Below are 25,160 nucleotides of genomic sequence, written 5' to 3' on the forward strand. Positions count from 1 at the left end.
TCCTGGTTTTTACAAGCACCAGCACTCTGGGCAGAACCCTGCCTACAGAAAGGGCTCCATTAATTCCTGTTAATGGGGTTGCCTCTCTCCAAAGGTGATTTTTCAGGCAGACTGAAAAATTACAAGGGAGATTTGTCCCCTGACACCAGGAACCTTTGCTGACTGCACACAAAGAAACCAGGAGGGAAGTGTCCTAAAATTACACCCTGTGGCAGCCTCTTTTAACAATAGGCAGGCAGGCACATGAATTTCAGGAGAATTGTTTTAATTACTCATACAGACTCTATGGATGAATTAACAATTTCCTGTTACATTCTCATAGCTCCAGCAATCCTCATGGCCTTTAAGACTCAGACTCTGAAGCAACATCAGCCAAGCACCCCCTACCAGCAGGGAACGGTGAAGTCCCAGCTCAGATGGGGAGGGCACAGGGGACTTCTGTCTTCTGACACCTGGCTACCTGACTACTGAAAGGAAATAAATCCTTAAAAGCATTCTCATTTAACTATCTTGCCCCTTCTCTTTGTAAAGTACATAAAGTGTACTTCTAAAGAGTAAGAACTCCCTTTCCTTTTTTATTCCATTTGATGGGAGTCTTGTCTAAACCTGCCCTTTACAGAAGCATGGCAGAAACTAGTTGCTGTGTGCACTGCTACCAGTGACCCCTTGTGGAAGCAGATTATCTTCTCCTGGTTCATAAATCTACCTGTCAACCCTACCTGGAGAGCAGACAACTCATCAGTATGGATTACTGAAACCACTTGCTGCAGAAATAAAGCTACAGGAAGATAGATTAAAAAATAAAACAAAAGATTCCCCTTGGGGTGTGACAATTCCTTAACCTCAGCCTGAGAAAAAAATACAACCTTCAAATGGAAAACAGTGATCCAGCCAGATGCTTGGAAGAGAAACATAGAAAAATGGCAAAGGATCTTCAGCAATGATGCTTGATCCAATCTGGTTGAGAGCACAGGTTTACTTTACGGCTCATATTTATCACAGCCAACAAAGCTGAAACTGTACATTCCAAGGTTGCATCTATATTTCAAATTACAAATCCTTGTGGTAAGGGGATTTAAAATTCCACCATAAAATCTTGGTCAATGTGATCACAGGCCAAGGGCACTTTTCTTCCTTTAGTATAATAATGAAATATTTTGTTTATGACACTGGTGACTTACAAGTGGATTTAAAATAAGAACCTCAGAAAGAAGTAAAAAAAAAAAACAACTCAACAAACCACTCAGGAGTGATTTCCAATGTCATCTACATATTCTAAGCTGCTTACCCAAATGTTTGTTAGAAAAAAAACAAGTTTGATCCATGATATGGTGCAGTGACTGGCAACAAAGATTATTTATATCAGGTTAGAAGCTTTTTTAATTTAGCACTTCTTTTTCTTTGGCTCCTGCACAGTGAGTTTTCCACATTAGAATTCACAGCACATAGCTCTGTGATTCCTGAACGGAGAAATTCATCTGATCCTGTTCAGGTAGCAGGACAATGACCAATTAAAAATCCATCTCTCCTGGAAGAACAAGAGATTTAAGAAGACAAAGGTTGGTCCAGGTATGTTGTCTGGGCATGTCTAGTTGGCCCTGCCTGTCCACCTAAAGCAGCCGAGCAGAGAAGCTCAGCTCCTAGCCTTTTCAAATCACATGGATGAATCCAGTCTCCCTCCATGCTCATCTTGACATTTCCCCAGCAGTACATGTCCAAAGGTACATAAAAATGAAATTTTAGACTATTAATTAGCCAAGAATGGCTAAATATATAGCCCCAAGGCTGTCCATGCTATGTCAGCACAAATCCACTGCCTTCTATAGGCTTGTTAGCTCACCTGAGTCAGCATTACAATCTGTATCATTACAGACAATCTCAAATTTCCTGACCTTTTCAGGTGTGATAATGTTGATAGAAAATAAAAAGAGCTGTCATTTCTCTTTCTGAAACCCTTTTTCTCCTTGAATTGCAGGACCCTGAATCATGGAGAAGAGAAAGCTTATTTCCCAGTTGCCTAAGAGAAAATGACACCTGAGTCCAGACTGATGTATGCAGGAACACCTTCTGTTATAGCCAAAGGCACGTATATTGCTCAGAAGGCTTATATATTTCAAGTTTAGCCTAATAAAATGTAAACATTGCTTATTTCTGTAACTTCCTCTTAAACTTTCAATAAAAGTTTTGAAAAGAGTTTCTCTTTCAAATATATATTGGTATAGTTTAGGCTGTTTTCAACATCCTCCAGTGTCATTGCAAGGAGCTCCCAAACCATCAATAAATTAATGCCTGGGTTAAGTCTGCTTTGTGGACAGTAATTATTTGGCCTCGCTTTACAGAACTGGAGTAGACCAGGGTTAAACCCCTTACAAGGGCCCACATGTCAAAACACTAAACTGAAAAATTCAACCAAATGCTGCTGAGCTCCACTAACTCCTGTTTATACATTATCAGCATCTCTGCAAAACCCCTAAGCACACGTACTCCTGAATGACTTTAATGACTGGTGATCATGCAGAGAGCTGGGACATAAATAAACCTCATTAGGGAAAGTTACATTGGGAATCAGATGTGCACTGACTGCTGTGTTACCAGCCCAAAGTATGCTCCTTTCCCCAGTAAAGGAAAGCCAAAGCATTTTCTGTTTCACTGAGGAACCAGCTACCCTAACTGCTTTCATTTACTGATGGGTGATGCTGTGCGCAGATCATATTGTGTCTGTAGACATTTGTTTGCTGAATTTTCAGTAATGATATCTGTTTGCCACTATAACAACTTAAGTGCCACCTTCCAGGTAGATTCCTTTTAAAAAATACAGGTAATTGAAAAACCTCACTTGGCATAATTTCATCGCCTTTGTTCAATCTCATTTTTAAGTGGCTGACCTTAAATTCAGATCAGCCCCAAAAAAAAAGGCCTCTGGCAGAGATGTTTGTAATGCATTTCACATGAAAGAAGGAACATATAAGCCAACAATGGCAAAACAGAGCTCAACAGGATGCCCGCATTCTGAAAATTTCATCCATCGTGCTCACTGATGCACTTTTATCTCATCTTTTTTAAGGGATCTGATCCTAAAAAGCCTTCCTCTTACACACAGCCTGACAAGTTCATTGGAAAAGCCTCTGAATATAAAGATACCTTATGAGCAGAAGTTTTGGAAGATGGCATGTTTACATATTACAAGCACAAACTATAAGCACAGCGGTACTCATCTGATTTATCCTAACTTCTATGCCTACAGTACCCAAACAGGACAGCCAGGAGGGACACCCACACGCTGGCACATCTCACACACAGAATCTCCCCCTCTGGGAGGAATTGGCACCCAGCAGTACCTTGCACCAAGGTGAGCAGGGTACCTTGTGTGTCGAGGAACACCGCCACGTGAGCACAGCTATGAGGAAGCAGCTCCACGTGGGAATGCTGAGCACTCTAACTGAGAGCTACACTATCAGGGATTAAGGTCAGTAAGCAATGCTTTCATGTCAGTGCTGCCAGCCCCATGGGCCAAATGTCCTGTCTAAAAGCCTTCATGGCTGCCTGAGCCCATTTAAAATAAAAGAAGTAAGCAAAGCAAAGAAAAACAACCATTTTTTTGTTTACAAGGGAAACAAAGTAATCTTTCTATGTCAATTCTGAATGGCAGAGAATAAAGTCATTTTACCCAAATGTGAGCAGCACCTCCAGACTTCCCTACGGTTCTCTCCCCATTACTTACAGCATATAAAAAGGGCAATTTAACTGAAAGAGTTTATATTTGGGGCTTTTTTCAGCACTGTTTGCAGAAACTAGCAGATGTCGGTTAATGATCTTTAGACTTTAGATCATAAACCACACTCATTTCAAACACTGCAATCCGAGTGATTATTTGTATATCATTAAGCAACATTTTCAGAACAAGCTCAGTATATTTCCTTATTCTTGCTTTTAAATATTTCTTGTTGTTTCACTTAAATACAAAAACATTGGATAACCTTTTATCTTATATTTTTTTAATTTACAGACTATGGGCAAGGTTCTTTCCTTCCTTTCATTCCCTCTTCTCAGGAAAGCAATATACAAGCACAGTGTCATTACAAAGTGCAACATTTCTTCAGCTTCACAACATGCTGACACAAAGCAAATGACATTTGTCCACACTGAAGTTCTGGGTGAGTATTAGAACTGAATCTTATGAGTTTCCTTCTTCACAGAGTTACAAAGCCGCCAGTCCTCACAAGGGGAATGCTTTTTTTAAACTCCAGAAATAGAGTAAGATTTTTTATTTGAGAGCGAAGATAGATGGGTTTGAGTCAGACTAGCATGAGTATACCTGGGTGTGCATATATTTAGTAAGAAGAAACTGTCTGCATTTTCAAACATAGAGAATCTGCACAGCTATATAAATATAAATACAGATATATGTATGGAGACAGCAAGTCTTACATGCACCTATGCATGTATATCTACCTATATATGCCCAGCTACGCATAGATGTTTTTAACTGCATATATAACAACACATGTTAAACAGTATAATGCATACACATATACAAAGTAATATTCTCCTTCATAACGTGAAGTGAGATTCAGCTTTATCTAAATATCTACTTTAAATATTACTTAGGCCTCTGATTCATTAGAACCACACTTTAAAAATTAATTACATAATATATGCTGAAAAATGCCTAGATACATGACAGATAAATTAGTTTCATTTGAAAACATGTAGTGTATGAAAGAAATTAATTTAATAAACATTGTGGCTCTCATCCTGCAAAAGCATATATAAGTCCCAGTGAGTTCAGTTGTAATAACTAAAATTATTCATGGGCAAAAGAGTTTGCAGATCAAGGCTATATATGCGATTTGGTTGTTACATTATGTTAATTTTTGGATCTACTATTTCACCATAAAATCTGACAAGGCAGAGTCATTTATGAGACATAAATATAGAGAACTGAATTATAGGGAGTCCTCTACATACATAACAAGATCAATTATTAATTAACATTCAGAGATGAAGATATGTTGCTGTAGAGAAATTACTTAAGGGCGTCTACTGACAATGCTGGTCATGGGCTGGGATCCTTTCCATTCCCTCCATATGGGTAACAGTGATTTAAACACAGCACCTGGGTACAACTTACAACACACTTACTGCAAAGGGGATCCCCCTTCCCTTGTCCCCCCCCCATTACAGTCAGCTACTGTGGCTGGAACTAGGCCCAGCTATAGATCACATTATCCTGCTTAAAGAAAGATAAAATCTCACCCCTTGACTGCTGCTGTAATTCAGGTGCAGAGCTACCTTTCTGCTGATCAGATCCTGTGCTGGTGCAGTCAGCAGAGCTCTGCTGGCAGTAATGGAGCTGTACAGATCTACACCTGTAAAAGACCCACCTCCTACATGCAAATTAGGTCCAGACCACCAGCAACCTGGCTGGACCTGTAGGACAGAGCTCAGCTAATTAAGATAATCTAAAAAATTGGAACTGAGTTTGAGTATGCTGTCCAGACTTTCTCAGCAATATATTCTTTCCTTTGGGGACTCACAGAGGGTAACTCAGCCCACATACCACACCAGTATGGGTTCATCTCACTGATCTGTGGACACTTCCCTCTGAGCTACTCACTTACAGCTCCCTTCACTGTTAACAGAGAGAAACACTTCTAGGTTGTGATGAATCTGATTTATTTTGCCTGTCTATTTAAAGCTGAGATTATTCTTGTCCTAGAAATGCCTGTTTGTCTCCACTGGCTATGCAGGGTGACTAGCTCTCATGTGGGTGACAAAAGTCCTCTCACCTATGTGACAGCTTCACTAGCAACAGTGCTCACACTTAGCAAAATAAAACACAAGTACCAAATGTTAACTGAAAACAAATCTTGAACAGACTAATACATGCGTATTTCAAGATACAGATCTTAATGCAAGGCAACAATATTCTTCTACTCTGTGCTTTCTGGACAGAGTTTCAGGAGTATGTAATTGCACAGGAGCAAGCGACATTTATCAGCATCAAAAACAGCAGCAAAACTTGCTTTGTGTTCTGTTTTTCAGCAGTCTTCACTGGAGGAAAAATTTTAAAGGACTACAAAAAACCTATTTCTCATAATCTTCTCCCTACAGGCAAAGCCTTTCTGATCCTGAAATAGCCAGAAATTAGTTTTAATTGTGAAGCATAAAAATTAGCATGATTCTACTAATGTGTTTTCACTAACTGTTATAAGTTTGCAACACAAGTCTACAGATACCCCAACAGGGCAAAATGGGATAAAACTGGATGCCCCAATAAGATTAAATATAGGAAACCGTTCTTTGTAATGCTATAGCCACAGCATAATGCATTCATTAATGCATTAAGCATTCTTAAGCAGCCTAATGGAGACACAAATCCACAGCCAATCAGGTCACCTCCGCCTCCACATGGCTTCATTTTGCTGAACCCTTAAAAGCCTTGTCCCATATTTTCTATGGAGCTGTCCCCTATTCCCTTTCAGCATTTGTAGTTACTACAGAAATAATGCATTTTGCTAGGTGGTTAATAAAAAGTACAAAAGGAATCAGCTGGGTTACAAAATTGATGCCTTCCCCACCACCTAGCAGGCATTAACATTAGAAAGCTTTCTCAAGAAAGAGGAGGTTAGAATAGATGACAGAGAACACAGTGGAAAATACCAATGTAATGTAAGCATAAATGCCATTAATAAATCACAGGCCCAGCACATAAATCCACATAGCAATTCCCAGAAAGATTGTCCTAATCGATAATAAATACATAACTCCCTGAATTTGCTAATTCGTTTTTGGCCGGTATGGACCCACTCCGTAATTTCAAAGCGCTGTCCTCTAACTCTTTGTGCTATGTAAAGTACACATTTGGACATGCTGAATTCTCTAATTAGTCTATAAATACTTGACTTTTACCCACGGCTTTGGTAAGTGTGATAATTGCTGGGGAAAGGCCAAAGCATTTATGGTCAATCAGATGATGAGGAAAGGAATATGGCCCTTTCAGCGAGTAGAATGCAAGGCATTCTGTGGCAAAGCAGAAGCTATTAGCAGGATCAATATTTCTCCTAGTACCTTAATAAATCATTATATCAAAGAACAGTTGCAGGATGAAGAAAACCTCATTCTACCAACAAGGATGCTCCCAAATCAACAAATAAAACATCATTTAAATTACAAAGACCTAATTGGTGTACAAAGGCAAACGGCAAGCATAGAATACAGCCTCTGATGCTAGGCATGTAAACATTTTAAATCATTAGTGAAGGAAGAAAAGCAGAAAGACAAAGAAACAGCTATGCTAAGAGCTCTCCATGCATAATTTGCAAATTGGTAAATATGCATGAATCCACCACACCGCAGCTGACTGATGGCACCATGTTTGGTGTAGATATCATAGGTGGCAGAAACAGAAGAGCACCTGGAAAACAGGATGGCCTTTGATATCTTTATTGCTGACTGAAAAGGAATCCCCTTGATGTTATTTGCATGGAGGCTTTTTCCTCTTCTCTTCCTTAGCTAGCAAAAATCAGCTGAGATTTGTAAACATTAGAATGAGAGAAGGGAAGAAATATCCTAATGTCTACTTTCAAGTTAGAGAGCGCCTCCTCTCAGCAGACATTGCTTACCCAATACAGCCATCACCACATGTACCCACAAAGCCCTCTTAGCCACGTGACATAAATTAGTTTTGTCCAAGAAACAACTGGGGGACCACAATCATGTCCTGAACAATAGGCAACCCCCTACACTTACACATATATATGTGCACACATACATGGCAGAGAGAAGAAGATAAGGTGTAGTGCTGCAAACCTACATATGTTGCTATGGAGCAGACTTCTGCACTGCTTGTGAGCAGCCACCAGCACCTTTTTTTTTTGGAAATGCCAACTCTCAGCACTTTTGTTTTATAGTGTAACCTTTCAATCTAATAGAGAAATTATGTAACCTAGTGGGGAAAGAGCCACTAGAGTAATAACCCCTTGGGTTCCACCAGGAGAAAAATGTAATACACTGTTGTAAGCAGCATTTGGGTTTATTCTTTTGTTTCAGTAATATGCTTTTAGTTCTTTATTGAAGGAATATTACAGAAAAGCAAATGCTTCTCAGTTGTTCAATTGCTACTTTTGATTCCTGTCACAGCTTTGGAAGCTTGTTCCTAATTTTTTTGGAGGCAAAATTGTTGCCTTTGTGAAGACTAATCATCTGTTGAAGGAATTTAATTGTGGAATTCAAAGTGGGTACTCTTTGCTTCTCCAGTTCACATTTCATAAGCTTCTATTTCCATAGATGTGATACTTTAGAAGGTCAATTGTCATATGTCTGGAAAGCTGACAAGAAAGTAAACAATGCCACATGGGAAGGGAGAAGGAGCATCCTGTTGCTACATGGTATCTCCTCACCCCACTTCAAACAGCAGGCACCTTACCCATCTATCAAAATTCTCTGGAAAAACAGAGTTTTGGACATATGGCAATAGACCTTGCAAGGTTCTGCCCATCTGCATTTCCAATATATGACTGGCTCTTTCAGTTAAATAAATATAAAAATGGACAGTGCCTAAACTTTTCATGCTCTGAACTCTCTATAGAGATGTATTTATTTTCTCAAACTGTAATTTATTCTGGAAAGAAAAATGGATCAGTTTCTCCATAAGTTACGCCTCAAATCAGTTTGTTGGCTGATCCTCCTGTTGTAGAAAACATATCAATCCTGCTTTACAGAGCATAATATGCAAACTTTAGCAGTAAGGAAACTGCTGTAGTTTTTATACTTAACTGCCTATAGCATCCCAAGAGCTCTTCCTCTCTTCCTGGGGAGATCACAAATTCCTCAACTCATCTCATGCCTACAAACACACATCAACATAATTTCTCTGGCAGCATCCCAGGACTATTTCAAAAAGCTATTGAAAGTGCCCTTTTTTGCCAGCATCCCAATGTATTACTTTTTGCTTGGCACATATCAGCTTTGTGGACTGTAAACCTCTGGAGGCAGGGACTACTCCTATTTGTTTATGTCCTTAGTGACCTAAAGGAATTATCAGCTTTATTCATCAAATTATCAGCAGCTGAGGGGATCATTGTGAGCACGACCCAAACTTCAGCCATCACGTCCAATGGGATCACAGGGGGAAGGCTAATGAAGTCCATGTGCCCTCTCAATTCTATTATCATAAAAGTCTTTGTCCAGCACAGTAAAAAGATGCTCTTCAAATAAATAACCAAGAGTGACTGGGATGGTAGTATATGGATTTAGCAAAGATTCAGGATTTTCTTATTCTAGTCAGCCTGAACAATTAATTAACAGCTTTCTTCTTTGTCATTAATTTTGTTGCCATAGTAGCCTCTGTAAGTGGTTTCTAACAAACAAGGAAGATTTATCTGTCACACTCTAAATCGATCAGAAAATGAATGATTTCACATTCATTTTTGTTTGATAATGATGGGTAAAGCACAGTGAATCATTACAACAGCGTTTTCTGAGAAGTATAACGTGTCTGTTATCTTAAAAAGCAATCCTAAAGAACAGGCCCAGAGATTAAAAGTGAAGTGCCACTTCTATGTAAACAAAATACTGTTTCCATTAAGAAATGACAACAATTTATAAATAATAAATAGAAAAAAGTTTCTAGATTTTATTTTTTTTTCAACTCCAATTAAGCATATTTTGCTTGGATACACTTCCACACAGTATGTTTTTGCTCCAAATTCACAGCTGGTGAGAAATCATGGAGAAAAACATTGTAAGATAATTTCCTAAGGAACAGAGTTAAAAAAATTAATTTAAACAAAGAAATTTTCTTCTGCTTTAAGTTGCTTGGATTGTAAAAAGAACAGCAATCCACAAGGGAGAAAGTAGTGGGGGTAGGTACATGTCTGCAAACTAAATTCAGACTAAGTTCTGGCCATCATCATGTGCCAGGGGTTTGGATATATTTAGAGAACTACAGGCTGCAACCTGCAAATTGGATCAATATGTTTCTTGCCTGATAAATTCCAGGAGGGAGATAACGGGTGCATTATTGGAAAAGATTGCTGTTGCCTTTCTTGTAGAGGACAAGGTAACAGATTCTCTTAAAGCAGTAACAGCTCTTTGCTTCTTCACCAAACAATGCTTGGAAAAGGAATGTCATTTCAAATCTTGTCCAATCTATAACTTGTCTCAGCTGGAGTGGGGACCAGAGAAGAGTTGGCAACATAGTCAAATTACTCAGATTTACTTGATTGATTAAGAAGCTAGTAATAATCCCAAAGGCAAAATGCTCCAGTCACATCAGTCAACTCTTTCCATGAAGGAAAACAAAACAAATATTAAGGCAATGGGACTTATGTTCCTCATTATACTTGTCACTTTTTACAGCCAAGCCAAAGTGGCCGTGAAGATTTTTTCATATTATTGATACCCAAAGTAATTGACTCAGCTACAGACCACAAGATACAGTTAAATCTTATTCAGATCAAACTTTTTTTGTTCTTTATCTCACTTCTTGGAAGACCTAAAGTGAAAATTTTCGGTCATCTCCCACATTGAACAAGGAATACGAACAAAGTACTGAGGAGATCATGTAGTTATGAAAGCCACAAATATAGAAGAACATCAAGACAGCAAGAACATGCAAAATTTTCAATTTTCTAGTAAAAACGTTTCCATTAGTATGCAAATTTTTTTATTGTTAAATTTCTCTCCTGAGACCAGCTCCTATAAGCTACCGAACTGTGAAGACAAAACACATAGAAATAAGGAGACTAAGGAAAGGGGATTTGCCTCTGGTAATAGCACTGCACTGAGGGATATAAAGTTCCAGACATTGGTGAGTAGCACAGGGCCTTGTTTCTGACCCATTCCCCCATCCACCACATCCCTCCAGCTGCCTCACTTCAGTCATTTGCCTGGCCATACCCGAAACCATACTAGGGTCATTAAAAAAAAATCTTGGAAAAAAATGGTTCTTTTAACTTGAATCATTTCTCAGTTCCCACTTACAAAGAATCTGCTGAGCCTTTAAGCTCTGCCAAAGGGAGGGCAGCCTCTGGTGATGAGTGTGGAAATGAGAGCTGGAAGGCAGTATGCTCCCAGATCAGATCTGTGTAATACAGTATCGAAATAATATAAAAATGCAGCCTAAGTGCAAAGAGCAAGTCTGATTCTCGTTCACTGTGGTTATTTTTAACTGAACCTCTGCCTGTCCATCTATTACACCTTTCCTGGCAGAACAGGGGCAGCAGCAAATCTGAACCCACTTTTGAGCCAGCATAAAAGTTGGAGAGAAGTCACAAGAGGTAATTTCATTACTGGAAGTTTAATGAAAACCAGCAGCCGGACGGTGAAGCTGCACACAAATTGCTGCCTAGGGAGAGGGAGGCAGGCAGAGCAGCCAACGTGAGCCGTGCCTGGGAACAGCCGATGGGCAGGTGTGGGCAGCCCTGCCAGCTGGCACCAATGCGCCTTCACAGCACGGGCTGCCCCACGCCCGAGGGGTAGCCGGGAAACTGAGGTGGGACTTTTAAGGGACAGGAGACAATAATCCACTGAAGGAGGCTTCTTCTCTGCACACAGAATACTTTGTTTCCAGGGCTCTGTGGGGCTTTAAATGTTGTGCAGTCTACTGTAGCAGGTGCCTGCACGGTGCGGGTGATGACAACAGCCTGCTGAGTGTTTGTTCTGTTCTGGGTTGGAGACAACTGGAAGCCACATAAACTCACCAGCAGCGCTGAGCCAAGTTGACTGCACTGAGTCAGAGCTAATGAACACTGCCAATCATGGCAATTTATTAGTTTGTACTCAGCATCTTGCTAACTGTGCTACACAGCTTCTGGTTGGCTTGGAAAATGGACACAGGGAACTCCTCCACTGTGTAGAGGTAAACCCTTAGCCATAGGCCTATGGACTCACACTAGGCACCTGAATCCTGCTAGACTGAAATATAAACCAAGGATTTCAACATTGGGGGAAATTCTGCAGAAGGGAGTACAAGTGGAGGACTAAGGAAGTGAGGAAAAGCCTCTGAATGAGCCACAGGCTGCTAAGTTAAAACCCTCTACTTTGATTTAGACTCCACAGTCTTAAGCACATCATGCATTCATTCACTGGTGAGACTGTCAGCAGTCAAGTGAATCTTCAGAATATCCAGTGAAACACCTCCAAAGAGAGAAAATGCTGTCATGAAGGACATCTATGTTGACTTGTGGAGATTTTTTTGCTACTTGAAGACCTTGAAATACTATATTGCATTTGGCTATCAAACACTGACTTTTTTTCTGGAAGCCCATGCTGTGGCACTGCAAGCTGCCTGCTGACTGTAAGGCTCTTGACAAACTTCCTAGACAGAAATCCCAACTCACTTCAACATGTACACAGAACTACAGAGATGGAAAAATCAAGAGTGCATTAATGGTGGAAGAATTGCAAGAGTGACCATTACAAAATCTGGAGGCAAAGGCCTCTAGCAATAAAGGGGAATGTTCCTGGAAGGATTATAGAAAGATCAGAGGCTCAAAATGCTTCATGCCCCAGAACAAGAGAACAGCCAGATCTCTCTGTATATCTACACTTCATTGGGAACAGATAGGGTATTTGATTGATCTCACTCATGTGTGACAGACACAAGAGCCTGACAGGACCTGGTCTGCAGAACTTTGGCCATGATTTCAGAAACATTGCTGACAACCCTCAAAAAAAAAAAAAAAAAAAGGAATATTGAGAAATTACATAACCCATTGCAGAATAAACTATGTCTTTAATCTGTTACTCTGTAATCATCTCCTCTCTCTTCTCCCCTTGTTTCCTTGTCACATCAAAAGAGTAAAAAAGCTGGGTGAAAAGAGCAACACTCAGGATGTTTTCATGGACTGACAGGAATACAGAACATCATGATTAACTTAAGTGAATTAGTGGCTCTAAAGCATGAAAGAATGGCATTATTAAGCAACTAAGACTCCTTTAAGCAAAACACATGATATCAGCCAATTTTGCAAACAGGATGCCATATTTCAGAGTTAGCCCTCTCCTAGATTTATTCCTTAACTTTTGAGTTCAAGATCCTTGGTCCCTCTGAAATGATTTCTTTTTTTCTCTCTGGTGCTGGTTCTTGTTTCAATTAGATCAGGTCAGGTTTTCTCTGAGACTGTAAGAATCTGTGTGCAACTTGTCATAACTACCTTCAACTACTCTTGTAATTCTAGTGCCTCTGTGAAGTCCCATATTATGAAAATTGTCTCCCAAAGCCCTTCATCTATACATTAATGTTTTCAGAAATTCCAACAACTTTTGTTGGGGGCTGTAAAGGCAGAAAAATTTACTACTAAAACCACTAAGTGCAATAGTAAGAAACTACAATTAGCAAGAGGGAGAAGACAGTTGGTTTGCCACACATCAGGAGGAAAAGCTATTTGCAGAATCAGTGGTGATCAGAGAGCCACAAAAGAGAACACTGAAGACAAAGGCATTCCAATTCAGTTTGTAATAGGAAAAAATAGATTAGAAAGAACTGAGATAAGTTAAAATTTTTCAAATTGTCTAGGCCTTACAAATTTTGCCCTAGAATACATATATCACTGACTGAGAAAATCTTAGAGCTGCTGGCAATTAACTTTGAGAGGCAAGGTCAGAAACAGTTAACTTAGCAAACACTCGGTGGGAAATAACCAAATAGGCTCATCTTGCTATGCAAGACCTCAGGTTAGCCAGTGGATCACAAGCCTCAACAGACACTGTCACATATGCATGAATATCAGATTGGAAATATAAAAAAGAATGTTAACTACAAGACACAAGAGGGAATTTTGCCTTATTACTTTGTTTTGGAAAGAGTTCAAATATGTCCTTAGGTGAAGTGTTGGATGTCACGTTTTAAGGAGGACGTAACTGCCTGACAGTGAGTACTCTTAAAAACATGACCAAAAATTGAAGGAATAACTTGTTAATTAATGCAAAGAAGACAAAACCTGGGGAAACATGGTGAAGCACATTGAAAATATGGCTGCAAGAACAAAGGTTGCAGGGAGGAGAGAAGTAACTCACACATTGAGAAAAGAAAAAAAGCATTTTTCTAATTGTAAGGGAAATTAGGCATTGGAATTAATTGCTCAGAGAATCACCATTAGTGGAGGCCCTCAGAAATAGGTCAGCCACAAGTCTAATGGGAAGTGTCAGTACAACTGATACAGCTGCAGGACCCTCAAGCAACTTCCTAATTTTCTAGGATAGTTCTAGGAAAAAACCTGTGGCTACTTAGATGAAGAACATTTTTTTTAAATTCTTGGATATTTTGAGCAATGGTATGTATTACCTTTTCCTTGGTTAATTTTTAATAGTTTTCTGAAGGCTCAAAGTTAAAGAGTAGCTTGACCCAAGATATTCTTTCATCTTTCTACTTTCATTTTTGCCATTTGAGCAAAGTTGGTCAAGATTCCTCAGATTCTCATAACACTTCTTGAGCTCAATATTCAGTGGTCTTTTTGGGTTTTTTTCTGAATGTGGGATCAATGACATTAAGTAGGAACACATTCTTTCCTGAATGGTTGCCTACAGCCATTTTTGGGTTGTTTCTTCTATACAGCCAACAAACCATATTAAAGCTGACATGGTTTCCTTTAAGTTTTGCTTTTTTATTCTGGTTAGTTTTTTTAACTTGTGGTATCTACTAGTCACTTTCTCTGTATTTTCCCTTTTCTGAAGTGATAATTAAGCCTAGAAACCTGAGTCATTCTGGAGCAGTGTAACTTGGGACTCCCAATCCCAGAAGTGCTTTATGTGCTACACTTCAGCCAAGAAAAAGGCTGGAACTTTACCAAAATCAAGACTTTGCCTTACTATTACTTATGATATTGATTCGACTTTGCTCAGTTTTGAGTTCTGAACAAATCTTGGTCCTAATTTAAGCTAGTGTCAAAGAGTTTTTACAAGGCTGACAAAAAGGAGCTGGATACACAGGCAGTTTCTAATGTTGATAGCATTGTGACTATATTAATTGCAGGACCAAACTCACCATCAGTCAGGAATTATGTGGCCGGTAGGATTAGGGTAGTTACATCCCCCTGCACTCAGCACTACTGAGGCCACACCTCAAGTGCTGTGTTCACTTCTGGTCTCTTCAGGTGCTGGGGCATGCCCAGAGAAGACCAAGGAAGATGGTGAAGGTTCTAGAGCACAAGTCTTATGAGGAGTGGCTGAGGGAGCTGGGGCTGTTTGGCCTGGAGGAGGCTCAGGGAGATCTTATTGCTCTCTATAACTGCCTGGAAAGAGCGGGTACTGAGGTGGGGTCAACCTCTTCTCCCAAATAACAATTGACAGGACAAGTGGAAATGGCCTCAAGTTGCACCAGGGGAGGTTTAGCTAGGATATTAGAGGAAATTTCTTCATTAGAAGAGTTGTCAAGTATTTAAATAGGTTGCCCAGGGAAAACAGTGGAGTCACCATCCCTGGAGGTTGTTAAAAGACATGTACATGTGGCACTTAGGGACATGATTTAGTAGTGGACTCAGCAATGCTGGGGTAAGGGTAGGACTTGATGATCTTAAAGGTCTTCTTCAACCTAAATGATTCCAAGATTCTATGATTTGCTCTCATGTAAACTAATTCAAAAGAATCCTTTAATGTTTACTATTTTAACAGGTAGCCTTTTTCCATACTTTAACTAAAAAAAGCAGGAGAAAAGGACATAACCCTGCCAACATTGTTCTATGCTGTGGTGGAAAAAATAAAGGCTTGGTTTTTAACTGTTCATTTTGGTTGGAGCTTGGCCATATGAATAGTCCTTGTTTTCTAAGTACTAACTCATCAAGTTTCACTGCTGTTTCTGGAGACTTGAACAGTAGTGGTGACAGCGGATTTCTCCTCTCAGCTGGAGAAGATGTTTTGACTGCTTTTCAGAAGTTAAATCAATTCATATCTTTCTGTATATGGCAAGAGACTCTCACTGGATCTGTAGCTTATGACTTTTATCTTCTTTTGACACCTGCTTTGGTCAAGGGGATTATTCCTCCTGGAAGGTGTCAATACTGATGATGTTCAGTTGAACAGCTGTCCTCCCTTTTCTGTTATTATTATTCATGAGGTGTGATTGATTCTTCTGAGGGCCTTAGGGATAAAAAACTTAGCAGTTCTCTGTTGTCTTTCTTTTAGAGGGACCTAATGGACAATTATTGTTTCTTAAATGTGCTATGGCCACCATTTCACCTCATCTATTGCTCAGCTATCTCTGTGCAGAAAGAATGTGGGCAATGAAAAGGTGCAAGATGTGCCATTATCCATATGCTGAGAGCCATCAGTTGCACACTTAGTGCTTCTCCAACAGTGTCATTCATTACCCAGCATCACACTGAGAGAGTTTAGCTGATGGAAGAGAGAAAAGGCACTAGCAGTGACTCTTTACACGCAGCTGAGACAAAATATGGGGTCATTTTAGCTGAGGGTGCAGCTCCATAATTAATTATTGAACTTCTAAATTCTGGGCTTATTTTATATAATTTGTATTATCTGAAAGTCGCATTTATTGACTATATTCAGCTTCTTAATCAGCACTTGTATGAAGAATTTATGTAAGGAAATACATGGAAGGACACATGGAAGGAAAAAGACAGGAAAAAGTATTTGAAATGGGAACTGTAAGATCTGCAGATGCTTATTCTGAAAAAGAGATGAACAACTTAAATCAGCTACAATGTAAAGTCATTTTCTCTTCTAATATTTGAAAGATTACCATAAAGAAAGTTATGTTCAACTGTTCTCTAGCTTCACTATAAATAAGACTCCAAATGGCTTCCTGTGGAGCAAACAGCACAACATGGATTTTAAAAATACTCAGGTGTTGTATAGGTCTGGAAGAAATTACATGGGGTGCACTGAAATATTGTTCACTGGAAGACTGTATAAACATCTCTCTCTGATTATCTAGACAACTCTATCTGCTCTTTCTGGTAGTGAAGGCAAATGAGCCAAATTATCTTTGGTGTCCCTAAGGTGTTCTTCACCATTGACACTAAAGATCTTCCTTCTTTTTATGTTATGGCTCGGGAATTAAGATCGGCAAAGATTATCATCAAAGTGCCACTTAACAGCAGAAGATGATGGCATGGGAGTGAGACAAGAGCCTTACTCCTAATCTGAGCCTATGAAAACTTGGCTTCATTTGTAGGAATCTCTCAACTGGTTTCCCATTCTTCTAGGAAGCAGCTAACATTAAACAACAGGGATTTTAGGATGTCTAACATTTAAGGATGTTTCTGGACTGTTCCTCTAGCAGAGGAGGTACTTGTGACCATTCCTAAAAATACTTTGAAAATAACTCAAAACATAAAATCCAGTAGAAGGTCAATCTGCTGCCTGGGTTGGTTGCTGGTTTGTTTTCCCTGCATACATATGAATTTCAGTCTCTTGCAGTTCCTCTGGCCACAGCTCTTACTGAGGTGAGCAAACTGCCATTCTAGGTTTCCTCATAATAACTTGTTCTGTATCTTGCTGTGGGCAACAAAAAAACCAGAGCTGGTGGTAACAGACACTCTGAGCCAACATTCAAAAATTAAAGTAACAAATGCATATAAAATCATCGAATTGTTGAGGCTGGATAACACCTCCAAGACCATCGAGACCAACTGTTAACCCAGCACGGCCATGCTCACCCACCCTGTCCCTAAGTGCCACATGTTTTTTGGACACTTCCAGAAATGGTGACCCCGCTACCTCCTTGGACAGCCTATTCCAGTGCTGGATAATCCTTCCTGTGAAGAAATTTTTCTTAGTATCCAATCTAAACCTTCCCTGGTTCAACTTGAGGCTGCTTCCTCTCACCCGACCACTTGTTACATGGGACAAGAGATGAATTCCTACCCCACTATACCCTCCTTTCAGGCAGTTGTAGAGAGTGATAAGGTCTTCCCTGAGCCTCCTTTTTTACAGACTAAACACCCCCAGCTCCCTCAGCTCACTCCTTACAAGACTTGTGCTCAAGTCCTTGCACCAGCTCATTGTATTTATAATTAGCTCGTAAATAAGACTCATGATTTGGACACAAGAGTCTTTACAAAATCACAGTCTTGTTTGGATTTCTGTTCTAATAAAATACAATTCTCCCTCCATGGCAGCTTTGAGAGATTCACTTCCCCCACCTTCCTATTTTATCTTCCCATATTTCCTTCAAGCATCTAGCTTACAGATTTTCTCCAGCTACCAAACTATTTTTTTCCATCTTTTCAGCAATTAAAATATATGCATCAAATGCATACATGGCATATTTCCAGGCAGTAACATCCTTCCTGCCTTTTTGTAACCAGGTAATTTACATATAAGATGCACAAAGATAACCATGCTCCTCCACAGTCCTTGTTTGTGCACCAGCTCACTCCACTTTCTCATTGCAGCCCTCCATTGGAGCCTCTAGTGGGACAGCTGAGCCCTGAGCAAAGCCTGGAGGCACAGAGAGTTTGGCCTTTCTGGCAGCATGCCTTTAAGGCATGGCTGCATTTTTATCCAGTGCAGTAGCAGCTCCATGTGCGGCACTGGTATGGAGATCAAAGGTACAGCTGCCATGATTACATGCTAGGGTGGAAGTGCCCTCCCTAGACTCTTCCTCTCCCTTCTCCCTTTCCCTCCTATGTTTTTTGACAGATTGGTGTTTTGCCAGTCATGATTTCTTCACTTGCGAAGCAGCAAGACAACGGAGCAGTGCTCCCCCCACCAAACTTGCCCAGGAGCCAGCCCATGCTGACCGTGTGTCCAGGAGGTTGTAACAGGAGGACAGGGCAGAGGAGCCCAGCCCCAGGGATCAGAGGCTCCTCTGACCATGTGGTAGCCATGAACTGCTATCACCACTTTTGTTTTTCTCTGCTCCCTGTAAAACCAAGATACTTGTTTCACCACAGAGGTGTCGAGGGCACAGGTTTGAGGACACCCCAAGAGGTATTTGGTGACCTCAACAGAAAACTTTAGAAACTCAAGCAATGAATTAATAAAACTCCAACAAAGCAAAAACAAGTAAGAAGCCTCTCTAGAGAACAGGTTAAGGGATCATATGCAGGAAATAAACAAGAGATTGAGAAAACAAGAGGAGGAGATACGTACAAATGACAAAAAAACGTCTTGATATTTGCAGTGAAAGATGTGGGATAAGTGGAAATAGCTGACCCAAGTTAAACTAATTATTTTAGCTAGATCACTATCCTGTTTCCATTCAATGTCAATACCAGACACTGCAGAGAAGTGGTACAAGAGATACCTACACAGTTGAAGAAGTTTCACACAGACCCCGGGATGAGGATTGCTGAGTTCAGCCTTTTGTCACTGCTGTGTAACTGCTGGAGCTTCCTCACAAAGGTAGAATATGAAAAATATATCTGTGATGGCATTTTTATTGATGTAAATATCCATTAATACCTTATAGATACTACTAATAATACTAATACCTTTTGATAATACCTCAGGACAAGACTTTCCAAGGGGAAATTACACCTTCTATCTCCTTTCCAGTAGAACTGTCTTGCCTTTTAATTTAATTTGTTTTCCTTTGCTTCTGCATTATAATGAAAGTACAGCACACCCATACCCAAATACTTTAGGTCACTTAATGCACATACATCTAACATGTACATTTATCAAATCAGTATCATATTTATCCTCTTTTTAAATGGCACAATACTAATTTGTATGTACATCACAATTTTCCAAGAACTAGAATGCTGAACAAGGAAACTTTTAAAATGTGTTTTAGACAAATGACTTGCCTAAAACTTCTCCACATGGCAGCTGTTAATTGCATTTGTATTACATTATTAAGACACAGGCCCAATCTCACTTTGCTTTGGCAATTTTAGCAGTAACTCTTGGAAGCCTTAGGTGAGCCATGATTCAAACAACACTCATAGACAGGTCTGGAAAGGAAGAATTTATAAAGCTGCTGTTGCTACTAGTAAAGTAAAATACACAAATGCCAACACTGCAACTAGTTTTCTCCCTTCATGCCAAATGTCTTCCAGTGTTTTGCACTTCTTTGTCCCCACCCCCTGTCTAAGAAAACCACAAATTTTGCCTGAAGGGATATCATCATTAAAGAAAGAAGCAGTGCAGTCAAAGCCTTAGGATGACACAGATCATTCAACAGTTGTTCAATTACACTGAAAAGCTACTTATTTTTGAACACAGAGCTTTCACTCAACACAGGCCCAAGGCACTATCAGATTCGTATCTGCAGTATCTCAACCAGTCTGATGTAGGGCTTTGGCTCATTACGGAAGCTGTGCCCTTGTGTGAGGTTTACATCTAGGTTCAAAGAGTTTCTTAAGTGTCTTGGAGCTGTGTTGGCTTTAAAAGGTATTACCAAATCACAGCCATTTCCAAGAATGAATTAAAAGTTGTTTTGGATACCTCTCATCCCCTAAATCCATCTGACTTTGTTTAAGGTTCACAGGCTACTTTCCCTGCAGAATTCCTACAGACTAATAAAACAGTATGTGACTACAGAGTCAACAAGGAAAGCAGTAACACCCACAGTATGCCAAGGTAAACCAAGCAAATTAAATACAGCATAATCCAAAATGAACATTTTTGAAAATTATTATTTAGGGCATACAATTCCTACAGATCCCAGGTGTGACCGATAGGAGGGTATGACCACCCAGATGGAAAAGTTGATTCCCACAGTTTTTTCTTAGCAGATTTCTCTAAAAATGCTGTTCAGTAGCAGCTTTGAAAGCAGTAAGAAATCAAATTTTTCTCTGTTATACAGCTGCATAGAAAACCATATTGAAATGCAGGGGAGTGTTTTCTACCCTCTAAATCAGAGTGATTGCTGGCCACACTATCATTTCAGCTGACAAGGACACAGCTACAGGCTTCTCACCACTTCTTGCCATGCCTACACTACAGGAGTCAAGGCATTATTATTATGCTCTTTTTACAGTCTCTTAAATATGAACTTTTTTTTTTCATTTTCGTAAACTTTCCATGAACCTGAGCTCCTCCTGACCCAAAAGCCCCAATAATTCTGCTGATCCTCTCCTAAGTGTGCCTCTGAAAACATCCACAGCTGTAACTGTGGTCAGCTGCTCACATTTGAGCAGCCTGGGTGGAAGCAATCGATTGCAGGGCCTTTTAGGGTAATGCAGCTCCAAAACATACTGAAAGGCATAGCAGTGAGAAGAAAATGACATACAGGTCCAATTCCTTTCTGCAGTTCAACTCTATAAACTGCAATCATTCACTTCGAAGGAAAGACAAATGTGTTACTCTACATCTGTACAGCACTAACAGAATAGAGTTATGTCCTAAGTATCTGGCAAGAAACAAAAATAATTTTTCACAACACTTTCTCCAGCATAAAATTAGATTTGGTTTGCAGGTATTCAAGATAAACAAGATAACATTCTAGCATATGCTGAAATATTGTCCTGGTTCCAGACAGGGCAGGGTTAATTTTTGCAGCAGCCAGGACAGGTACAGCTAGGACCCAGAAGTTATCCTGTATGCTTCAGGTCATCTTCCAAGGACAGGGGGAAGAGCTCGCTTCTGGACTGGGGTAGCAGTGGCAGGGGGAGTGGCCATGTGTTGTCAGCAAGAAGATTTCTTTCTCTTACACATTCTGTCATTAGTATTGTTGCTGTTAGTGTTCGTTTTCTTATCTCATTGCTGTTTCCAGTAAATTGTTCTTATCTCAATCTGTGATCTTAATCTTTTGTGGCACTCATTCTCCTCACCAGTCCACCATGGAGGAGAGAAAAGGGGAGGGAAGGAGGGAGAGAGCCAGGGAGAGAGGAGGGGAGTGAGCAGCATATAGCTTGGAGTGGTTTCAGTCTGAACACTAAATTGGAGAATATAATTCCTAAACCATGACAAATAGTCAGAACACAAGACAGTTTACAGACCTGTACACAGGAAGGTAACTTCTCAGTGGCCCCATCACAGTATTTCCAAAGGAATCTCACAAATTCTCATGGCCAATCCTACAAAAAAGCGGAAAGAAGAGTTAAAACTAGGAAGTTTCCAAAGGAAAAGCAAATAAGATCAGCTCTCTCCTTGGATACACAATGCTAAAAGTCAGAGTAGAATTGGTTTAGAGGATGTTAAACATTTTACACTACAGAAGCAGCTAGATCATAACAATTATATAAATACAGCAAAGTCCAAGTTAAATAAAATGCAAAGTGGTAAGTTTTTTTAAAGATACGTTTCAGGGTAAAAATTCAATGAATATATGGAGCTGGATTAGAAAAGAAGAGAGAATATTGCACCAATTTATATTCCCTTTGAACTGTCTGTAATACAGACCTTAAAGTGCATTTTCAAACATATGACATATCACAGAACCAGACACTTATTTCTAGCCATGGCACTTCTAGGCTTTTGGGAAAGGAGAGCAGAAATAGTCTAGTGGATTTGTGCCGTGTGACAAAGCATCTACTGATGGGCTCTGCCCATCATCAATAAACAATTGGGTTTTTTTGCTTTAAATGAAGGAAAGAATTTCAGCAGTAAACAAATGCTTCACATCTTGCATGAATATTTCAACAGAATCAAAGCAAACCTGTCTTTTCACACCTCCTGCAAGTGCTATTCCAACTCAGAATACAAGTCACAGCCTGAGATCTATCAGTTGCTAAGTTTTCAATCATGACAACCATGATACCATACATAAGGGATGGTGACACACAAGACACTAAAGCTTCCTGCGATACTCCCCCCTGGAATCCACACTCATTATTGTAAGGATAATGATCTGGGTATCCCTGAGACCAGTTTTTGCACTTTTTGTATAAATATGACCTCTTGCATAGGACATGAAATTTAAAATCATCTCCTTCACGGATATCATTGAGTCATTCCATTACCTCCGGGACAGATATGAATTATGCATTCCTTGATTCTCTTTAAAATTTAGATGCGCAAGGGGACACAGAAAAATCGAAATGGTACTAAAAATATAATGCATTCAAGAAAGAAACAATCACTGGTATGCTACTAACAGCTACAGTGCTCCGAAGGCTCCCTGACTGGTCAAGAAAAGCACATAAAGCACTGAAACATAACAGCAGGCCTCCATGCTAATGGCTGCTGGTGACAAGGGCCCATTGAATGTCACCGCTTCACATACTGTGTAGTGTTCATTTCTCTTATCTGTGTGACCTCTCCTTTGAAATGACTGATGAAACTCACCTGAATTAGCATCTTTGCTTCTGGGCATTTGCCACCTAGAAGGCATTTAGTAACATCTCTACTAAATACCAAAATAAAGCACTGGGGGAAAAAGATCATGATCTTAACAAAAAATAATCACTATATCTGTTAAAAAATACTCCGTGTGTATGTGCTCAGAGGCAGCAAAAGGGCTGCTTCTCTGAAGGCTCCTTGTTAGTTTTGTTTTTTTTTTTTTACCTTGACACCCTTTAGGAGTACTGGCTTGTCAAAATACATGCATTCACATTGCATACTTGGCTAACATTTTCATAATTGGTGTGAATAAAAAGAAATAGCTGTTACTGCAAGAAAAATAAAAAAAGCAATGCCTCTGTTCTGATGCCCTGCTGCTATGATGACCTATTTCACACTAGCATCTGTTCTCTTCTCATGAACCACTCCAGATGTAAGCTGGCAAGACAGCACTGCAAGTATGTTACCCAGACATCCACTGAGCGCTGCAGATGTTTTCTTCCATGCTTCACATTTAATGTGTGCCTGATTAATTTTTTCATTATTATCTCAACTACTTGGCCCACAGATTTTCCTATGAAGTTTTCAGAATCCGGGGTCTAATTTGCAACCATAAGGAGCAGCTCCCTTTGTGTAAACAGGTTCATTAATGTCTGGAATAACCAGTCAACAGAGCCTTGGTCTGAATTGCCAAAAAAAAAATGCAAACTTCAGTAATCTATTATGCCTTGATAATATTTGCCTGAGGATTTAACACAATGTTTATTTCAATTTCAAAATTACAGATGTTTGCAATATGCAGATGCATCAGTCTGACCAAAAATATTATGCCCGTTCTCTGCCTCAAGCCCTTGACCTGAATGAGGTTAGTGACAGGGATATGAATGACTTGAGTGGAAAATGAAACACAAAAGTAGTTTTATCGTGAAGTACAATATTTCTTCTGTCACTTAACAATTTTTTCTCCCTCAGAATTACAGGGCAGACTGCAAATCTTCAAGGCTAGCAGTCACGACGACAGTCTAAGTGCCATTTAAAAGAATAATAATTTATGAGGCGCCTTGGTAGAATAGCAAAGGTCACAGAGTAAACTCCCCAGGGAGGAGAGGATGACAAAGGTCACAAAGATGACTGAATACTCGCCTACAGAAAGGAATTTTCTTGGAAGGAAGATGTTTTCTTCAAACAGCTTCATCCCACCTAATACACAGCTCCTCATCCAAATGAGCAGTTCACCCTTAAGTCAGCTAAAAGGCACTGCTTGCAAAACACACTTCTGAAATTCATCGATTAGCAGCTTGGCCTTGTCCCCACTGTGGGCCCACTGAAGTGCTGGCAGGTGGAGGACACTGTGGGTCTGTCCCACAGGGCACAGGGGGAATGCCTAATGCCTGGTGTGATCCCACATGGGACATCAAGCTTGAAAACATCTCTGGAGTCTTTGCAAGGCAGTCCCCAAATAAATGCTGCTTCTGTGGCAACTGGTACCATTTGCAGGCGTCCAACAGACCACCACAGACTGGTGCAATTTCCTGTGGAGGCAGTGTGAGGAGTTGGTAGGTGAGGAGCCTAAGACACGCAGTTGACACATTGCTCCTGGACACTTGTAAATACACACACCAGCCATCGCTCTGCAAAGCAGTTTGGGCAGCTTTTCCTTGCCACAGCTATAGCATTCCCCTTCTTCGGATGCTGCAAGTACAGAATAAAAGGCAAGCATGAAGACAAGCAGGAACAATTGTTTTTGGCACAGCTCCACTTTCTGCCGAAACATCTCTGGGCTCATAAAATGCACATGAACTGGTGGGAGAAGCTGATGCTGCAAACCTGAGAGTAACCAGTGGTCGCTACAAAGCATCAGAGTGATAAAGAATAGTTTAATCTGAAGCCAGCATGCAACACAAGACAGCTCATCTCTTCAGAAATGTGTGGCCATAAACATTTTGAAAACTGACAGTTTCCAACTGCTCATGATCAGTTGTGGGAAGATTCTGCAGCAGGATCAAAGGCTGGCACTTGTAGAG

General features: G+C 40.0%; 1 protein-coding gene across 7 annotated transcripts in view; it reads right to left on the minus strand.

Moving 5' to 3' along the window:
• Window positions 1-25,160, minus strand: part of ENOX1 (ecto-NOX disulfide-thiol exchanger 1) — a 352,618-nt gene that overhangs the window by 218,470 nt on the left and 108,988 nt on the right. For 6 of the 7 annotated variants that reach the window (XM_086881222.1, XM_086881220.1, XM_086881228.1 and 3 more), the window contains exon 3: window positions 21,855-21,932. The gene's annotated coding sequence lies outside the window, so the exon portion shown is untranslated. Of the gene's footprint in view, window positions 1-21,854; window positions 21,936-25,160 lie in introns of those variants that run through there. The other variant, XM_086881232.1, reaches the window with a different exon arrangement.

The sequence above is a fragment of the Cyanistes caeruleus genome, chromosome 3 (genome assembly GCF_971803275.1).
Source record: "Cyanistes caeruleus chromosome 3, bCyaCae1.hap1.1, whole genome shotgun sequence".
In the NCBI taxonomy this organism is placed as follows: Eukaryota; Metazoa; Chordata; class Aves; order Passeriformes; family Paridae; genus Cyanistes; species Cyanistes caeruleus.